At 35.6% G+C, this 8,366-nt stretch overlaps 1 pseudogene; it reads left to right on the top strand.

Annotated features, from left to right (window-relative positions):
• On the top strand, nt 1-942 carry LOC120590492 (putative olfactory receptor 52P1; annotated as a pseudogene).
• Nucleotides 943-8,366: the final 7,424 nt, after the last annotated feature.

The following is an 8,366-nucleotide window of genomic DNA, read 5'->3' as shown; positions in this document are numbered from 1 at the left end:
ATGTTGTTGTCAAACAATACCAATTTTCATCCCAGTACCTTTCTTCTCCTTGGCATTTCAGGGATGAAAGGCATACATACTTGGCTATCAGTGCCTTTTTGCCTGTTTACTTGAGTGCTCTCCTGGGAAATTTATCTATTCTATTTGTTATTAGAACAGATTCAAACCTACATGAGCCCATGTACTTCTTCCTCTGTATGCTCTCTGTGGCTGACTTGATTATTTCCACTACTGCTATGCCCAAACTCCTCAGCATTTTTTGGTTCCACGACAAGGAGATCTGTTTTGAAGTCTGCCTTATACAAATATTTCTTATTTATTCATTCTGCAGCATGGCCTCAGGGTTTATCTTGGCCGTGGCTTTTGATAGGTATGCGGCAATCTGCAATCCTCTGAGACATTCTACTGTCCTGACACAGAGTCATCAAGAACTTGGGGCTGGCTATTGTCTTCTGTGGGGTTTTGCTTTTCAGTCCTCAATCCTTCATGCTTTGATGGCTTTCCTACTGCAGACCTAATATCATCCCTCACACATACTGTGTAAATTTATGGCTCTGATAAAACTTGCTTGTTCAAAGACCAGGATCTACAGAATATACAGCTTAACTGCAACCTTCCTTCCTGGAGATTTAGATTTCTCATTAATTCTATGTTCCTATGTCATCAGCTTTTATACTGTCTTCCACCTTCCATCCAAAGCTGCTCGACTCAAGACCTCAGGCACCTGTGGATCTCGAGTGTGTGTGATCTTAGTAGCCTATACTCCAGCCTTTTTCTCCTTTCTTACTCACAGGTTTGGGCACCATGTGCACCTCATATTCATATCTTTGTGGATAACATCTACCTCCTTGTTCCACGTATGGTGAATCCGATGATCTATGACATAGAATCAAGAGGATAAGAGATCGATTCTTCCAAGTTTTGACTTCTCACAAATTTTAAAACAACTAACTCTTTACTTAACAAGTTTCTAAAACTTATGGGTAAAAAAAAAAGACATTAAATCTCTTTTTAGATTACTGAATCCCTATATCTTCTATTTGTAATCTTTAAAGCATTAATTAGCATTGACTAGATTTTATTCTCAGAAAATATATTTGCCTCATAATGCAACATCTCAACTATTATGTGATCTTATTTGTTGAGTTTGCTTCCACAGACTATCCTGTTCAGTTTTATCAGCTTTATCAGAGGTGTTGTTATTGACTTATTTTTTCTGACTTTCACTAAGCTGCAATACATATGGAGGTCTTAATTAATGAGATTGCCTATATCTCTTAATGGGCCAACACACCCTCAACTGTGACTCTGGGGGATCTGGTCCTCTGGAGCCAGCCAGAGGAGAGGTAGTTGAGCTACAGGAGTGGCATGCATGAGCACTGAGATCTCTAACTCTGTTCATATTCTTTCCCCTGTTGTTCTCAGCCTAACAAAGACCCAGAATATGAGGCAAGATTTACTCCAGGCAATATTCTCCAACCTGCAAAAAACGTTGCTCTTACTATATCTAGTCTGGGAATTTCTTCCCAGTAAATACTTTTAGATAATATTAGTATTTATCAGGTTTCAGTGAGTCCTACTGCAAAAACTTAGGTATTTTTAAAAGATTCTTGGCAGAATCAACTACAGTTTCTGTTTAAATATGCTATTAATTGGGACAGTGTGGAGAATGGGTTTGTCAGATGGTCTTGCCTCACTCATACATTTCTTGCTGTGGTCCTAGTACTGTTTATCTAGTATCTTTTTTTAGTGGTAGGGAAACAAAACTTTGATCCTATATTTTCTATTACCAACTACTCCCTGAAATCTTTTACTGATTTTTTTTTCCTTTGTCTCCCACCCACCATCCATCACAAAGAGTCATTGAGAGCATTAAAAAAGTATTTTATCCTTTGCATCAAGGATAAGAAGCCCCTTCCCATGTACTTTATTTTTGGAAACAGACACTATTTTCTGAATCATTTGAAGAAACTTCTAGCTGACCTGGAAAAGAATAGGACTAGTAATCCTTAGCCAAATAGGAGTTAGTGTAACATGAAATGAACTAAAAATTAACAAAATCTTCTGTTGTTGTTGTTGTTGTTGTAATTTTTTTAAAACTCTGGTAGGTATCAGAGGTACAGAGCTCCTGATCATAGAACAAATGTGACTATATAACCAGACTGCCCGTTATTGCATAAATTCGGTCAAATCAGCAAAATCATATGCCCCATCACAGTTCATTGTAAGATGGATCAAGTACAAGCAGTGCCAAAGACACAAATAACTTCCACAAACTGGTGTCCCAGGCCCCTATGTCACCTATCACTCTTGGACTATCATTTCTCCCTCAAGTCACACCTATTGTTCCAGGATGGTTTCTTATGAGCAGATGAAGGAAAAGGAAACATGTCAAGCTTCACCTATAAATGAAGATATCAGTGCAATGGTGTGTGTCTGATAGATAGTAAAGAAGGGACATGCACCTGATATTTGAAACTTCTAGCAAAAGCAGTGCACCTAACAGTTATAGCTTCACATGGTGTACTTGATCATCCAATTTGTATTTAAAAAGAAGTGACCTGAGGTAAGAATATACATAGACTTCTAGGAAGCTGTGAAAAACTAATCGTTTAGGAAGTTGGATGGAGAAATTATAGAACATTGGAAAAAGGAAATCTGGAGAAGAGACATGTTGCTGATCCGAAGCAGAGGACACAATGTGTAAAGATGTTTGTGTGTACAGTTAATATCTGCCAGAGGGTATTAAGCATGGAAGAAACTTGAAACAACCAACTAGACAGAATGGCTTGGCCTTCACCTGTCATTGGTCACCTCCAGCGCTGGAACAAATGTCTAATGTATGCAGTAGAATTGAGGGTAGCGATGGCAGTTTTTTATGGATCCAACTGCATGGGCTCACATCAAAGCTACTCTACTCATTGCTGCTGATGAATGTCCAACTTTCCAGAAACAGAGCTGATCTGATTCCATTCTTTGAGGGGATCAGAGAATTAACTAGCCACTTTGTAATTAACTAGCCACTCAGTGACAAGTTAATTACATTGGACCTCTTTCACCGTGAAAGGATCATCAATTCACCATAATTGGAATTGACACATGTTCAGTCAATTTTCTGTATGGGATTACATTCTTGGCTTGTAGGACCTCAGCAAACAAAGCTAACTAAGGGTTACAAAGTAGTTGATCCACCGAAACAGGATTTAACAACATGTTACATCAAACAAACTTTACAGCAATGGAGGTGCAGCTATGGGCACGTGGCCATGGCATCCACTAGTCGTCTTACATATTACATGACCCAGAAGTTGTAGGCCTAATGAAGTGGTGGAACAGCCTTTGATGATGCTATTTAGTTGCTGGTTTGGAGATCATACCAGCAAAGATTGGATGTCTTTCTCCAGGAGACGGAAAATGCCTTAATTCAATGGATTGAGGTCTATAGTGCCATCAGATCAGATAGGATGTTTTTTTTTTCTTTAGAATTGAACATTCTTTCCTTGCCTCCCAGGATTTCCTTTTTTTATTTGTTACTTTGTCTTTGTAGTTTATTTTCTACTTTGTCTTTGAAGTTAAATCCAGTGTGTCCTGCCTCAAAAGACTTCCACTGGCAGTATCAAATATATTTACAGTAAATATTTTAAACAAACAAACAAAAAAATCACTTAAGAATTGCTGAAAGTCTTTCTACCCCAAACATGAAATATCATGTACATACTGGTTGCTAAAAAATGCTACTTATTTTAACATTTGATTTTACAAATTTTTCATATTTTCCCAATGTAACTGAACCTCTCTTAAAAGTTTTTATATACTCAATGACTTTATTATTTTAAAATTATATTTCTCTGACTTTAATATATATTCTTTCCCAGGAATGGTTATGTTAATAAGTTGAGTATTAAATAATTTGTAAATAAGTTCTTTTTGACATTTTGAGTAATTTTACATTTCCCTTATCCTAAGAAATATTTCTTAGATCTCTTTTATGCAGTTATTTTAGTTTCTATTGATATGTCTATGAGGAGAGAATGCATTCAAGCCTGCTGTTTATCCACAAACATAGTGTGTTGATTACTCTTGATTTCATTTATTTCTATCTGCTTGATTTAAATTTTTAAATTTAAAACTGATAGGATGTGTAATAAACTTTATATTTTAAATTTGTTTATCTTGTAGATTACCATAGAATTAAGACATGCATTTTGGGGACATCCCAAAGTATTTGTCAAAAACAAACAAACAAACAAAACCTGCTAGGATTTTGATTAAGAACCTAAAGTTCTGACAAAATTTTTAATGTACCACCTCCCCACCCCTGGGATAATAGGCCCCTAGTTGTGGGCCAAATACTTGAGGCTCTCTTTGATGCATCTCTTTTCTCTACATAGTTGGATAATTACTTATTCCAAAATTGGTAACAAATCTTGTTTTCAGATTAGGGAACATATGTACTGAATTAAATTCTGAGTGAATATATACATATACATATACATATACATATACATATACATATACATATACATATACATATACATATATGTACAGACACATATATATCTGAATACTTCAACTTCAATACATGGTGTAATGTAAACCACTTTTCTCTTTGTTTTTTGAGGATGTGAAATACTCATTAAAAAGTTAAACATTCAGAGAAATTAACAATAGAAATATGGGGCAATGTGGAATGGAGCCTTTAAGTACAATTCAAATAAGTGAAATTAGCACTTCTCATGGAGAACCAATTGAAGACTAAGATGACAAGACTAAATTCCAGAATCCATCATTACTCCTGTTATTAGTAAATAGTTTAGTTTTCTAGTTTATTAATTTTAACTGTTAGAACTGATAAATCCAGTATAGTTGCACAATACAAACTCAATATGCAAAAATTAGTCATGCACGAACAATGAACTACCTAAAAAGGAAATTAAGAAAACAATCTCATTTAAAATAGCAGCAAAAAGAATAAAATACTTAGGAATAAATTTAAGGAAAGAGATGACAGACTTGTACCCTGAAAATTGTAAAACATTGATGAAACAAATTAAAGAAGACAGATAATTGGAAAGTTGGCATTTTCATGGATTGGAAGAATTAATATTGTTAAAATTTATATACTATCCAAAGTGATCTACAGAGTCACTGTAATTCCTATCAAAATCCCAATGGCATGTTTACAAAATAGAAAAACCTAAAATTTATGTACGACCACAAAAGATCCCAAATAACCAAAGAAATTTTGATCAAGAAGAACAAAGCTGGAGGTATAGCTTCCTAGTTTCAAATGTATATTACAAAGTTACAGTACTGTAATCAAAAGAACATGATACTTGCATAAAAACAGGCATATAGATCAATGTGAAGAAATATACAACCCAGAATTAAATCCACACATCTATGGTCAACTGATCTTCTACAAAAGTGCCAAAAACACAATCAGAAAAGAAAAGCCTATTCAATAAGTAGTGTTGAAAAATGTGGATATCCCTATGCAGAATAATGAAATTAGAGCCCTATCTTATACACAAAAATCAACTCAAAATTGATTAAAGACTTGAAAGTAAGACCTGAAACCATAAAACTTTTAGATGAAAACATAGAGAAAGAGCTTCTTGACATTAGTCTGTGCAATAACTTTTGAGATATGGCAACAAAAACGAAAGTAGACAAGTAGAATTACATCAAACTAAAAAGCTTCTACACAGCAAAGGAAATGATCAACACAGTGAAAAGGGTGATCTATGGAATGAGAAAAAATATTTGCAAGCCATATAGTTTATAAGAGGTTGATGTGCAAAATATTTGAGGAATTCATACAATTCAATGGCAAAATATAAATAAATAAATAAACAAATAAATAAATAACCCCATTAAAAAATGGTCAAAGGCCCTAAAGAGACCTCTGTTAAAAGAAAGAATACCAATGGCCAACATGTATACAAAAAGATGTCCAACTTCATTAATCAACAGAGAAATACAAATCAAAACCACAATGAGACATCTCATATCTATTAAGATAGCTAGTATCAAAAAGACAAGAGAGGACAAGAGTTGGAGAGGCTGTGGAGAAAAGAGAACCCTTGTACACTGTTAATGAGAATGTAAATCAGCCATAAAATAAAACAATATGAAGGTTCCTCAAAAATTAAACTAAACAAAGAAAACAAAGCAAAAAACTATATCATCCAGCAATCTCATTTTGGGGTATATATATCTGAAGGAAATGAAGTCACTATCTCTTGTTTCCAATTGGACTTAAATTGAGTCAATCAAAAGAATAAAAAGGATGTTATTGGTCTTTTTAATCCCCTTCAGGACTTCAGATCCTGTTAAGTGGTGGACAAATTATAGTATATTACTGAAGGGTGGCTACGTCTGGGGTTAAACATGAAGACATGCCAATAAATTAAAATCCTCTGTATGTTACATGGTTAATCATGTATGTGTGTACTTTTTTATCCATAAAATCTTATTTATTCTATATTCTTTGAGTCCAAACTACATACAATTTTAATTTATTATGTCATGATTGCTCTTCCTAATGAAGCTATGTGATTTCTTCCTCTAAAGGCAGACAGATACTGATATAGACATGTGTATGTATGTATTATTTATGTACACATATAAATTTGAAATATACATTTCAGTTCCCAAGACCAGAAGTCATATATTCTTCAGTTTCCAGTCTAACTGCCACTTACTCAAGTTGTATTTAAGTCACAAAACTTAATTTGGTCTATTGCTATCATTTCTATGGCACTTGTGACCCACTCATGATAATTTACTGCCTTGTAAATTACTTCGTTACAGTCTATTTTATTAGATAAATTGTTTAAAAAGCTGTATCTGTACTATTCAAGAGTTTTTCATTAGGGTAAAGCCCAGGGTTAGTAAATGTAGAAGCCTTCAGTTAGTGATATTTGAAGAGTTTAAGTGTGTTATGTGATTCTGGCAAGCATAAGAAAGGTTTACTGAGAGTTTTATTTTGTTTCGTTTTGATTTTGAGTACATGTTGTATTTATAAAGATTTGTTTGAGACATAAAGAAAACTGATTTCTCATCAAGAGTTGATATCATGCCTTGATAGAAAGTTGGGGAGAACAGAAAACTAGTAACCAAGGGGTCTCTACAACCAAATAATCTGTAGTAATTTTAGAGTCCTTCTTTACTTTAACCCTCCTAAGGCTTGCCTCTGCACTCATCTTCTTTATCTGGGGATATCCTCAGGGTTTCTCTGTCACCAAAGCTCAACTTTACACTGGGACTATGAGAAGAAGTATAAAGAAATACGCTTTATTCAGGGGACTTTGTGGAAACATGGCTGAGTGAGAGACATCCCAAGATCTCTCCCTTTGAAACAACAATAAGCCAAACATCTAAAACTCAACAAAAAACACCCAAACTGCACACCAGCACATCTGAGTGTGGGATCTGCGCATAAAAGCTACCACAGGTCAGAACACCGGGTGTGGGGAGGTGGACTAGGAGAAATAAAGAAGTTACCTCCGGAGCTTCGTGTAGGAGGAAGGGGAGGGGAGAAGATGCAGACTTCCCTGAACAGCGCTGCCTGGGAAAGCTGTGAGCTCCCCATGGCCGGGGGGCAGCAGGGCCTAGTCATCAGGGCAGAAGACAGAGAAACGGGGCGGCAGAAAGACAACAGTTGATTTTTACCACCCGTGGTTGCAAAACTGAGGCTGAGCCACAGCCCCCCATCCCCAACATGGAGGGCCCCTTCTCCCATACCCTCCAAGACCAATCACCATGGAGCCCCAAGGGAATCCGAGCAAACGCTGCTGAGGCTGTCGCTGACACTGACAGGGACTGAAATTGAGGGTAACGAACGTGATTAAATATTCACAAGAAAATAAGAAAGGCATTTTTAAGGCTTTATATAAAGCAGGGATCCAAGAGGCTTAGATGCCACCTACTGGAAACCCAAAAAAAAAGCACTTTTTTTGCAACAGTCTAAAGAGAGACCTTTATATAATAAATCTTTCTGAAAAAACAACAGAATACACTTCCATTAATATGGAGAAATAGTCCATTAAACATCATAAACAACCAAGATGACATTGCATTTCACAAAGAGAAAAATCTTCAGGAAAATAAGCTTACGGACATGGAAATATGCAACTTAAATGAAAGAGACTTCAGGATAGCACTTCTGAAAAACTCAGGGAGTTCTGAAACGAGTCATATCGACAATTTCAGGAATTGAAAAAAACACTAGACAAACGGAGCAAAGAGATTGAAACCCTCAAAAAGAACCAAACAGAACTTCTGGATATAAAAACACACTGCAAGAGCTGAAAAACGAAATAGCAAGCTTGGGAAATAGAGTCGACCAAATGGAGGAAAGG

This window comes from Pteropus medius, unplaced genomic scaffold (genome assembly GCF_902729225.1).
Source record: "Pteropus medius unplaced genomic scaffold, Ma_sr-lr_union100, whole genome shotgun sequence".
NCBI lineage: Eukaryota > Metazoa > Chordata > Mammalia > Chiroptera > Pteropodidae > Pteropus > Pteropus medius.
The sequence above is the reverse complement of the archived record's forward strand: the minus strand, read 5'-3'. Positions and strand labels throughout refer to the sequence as shown.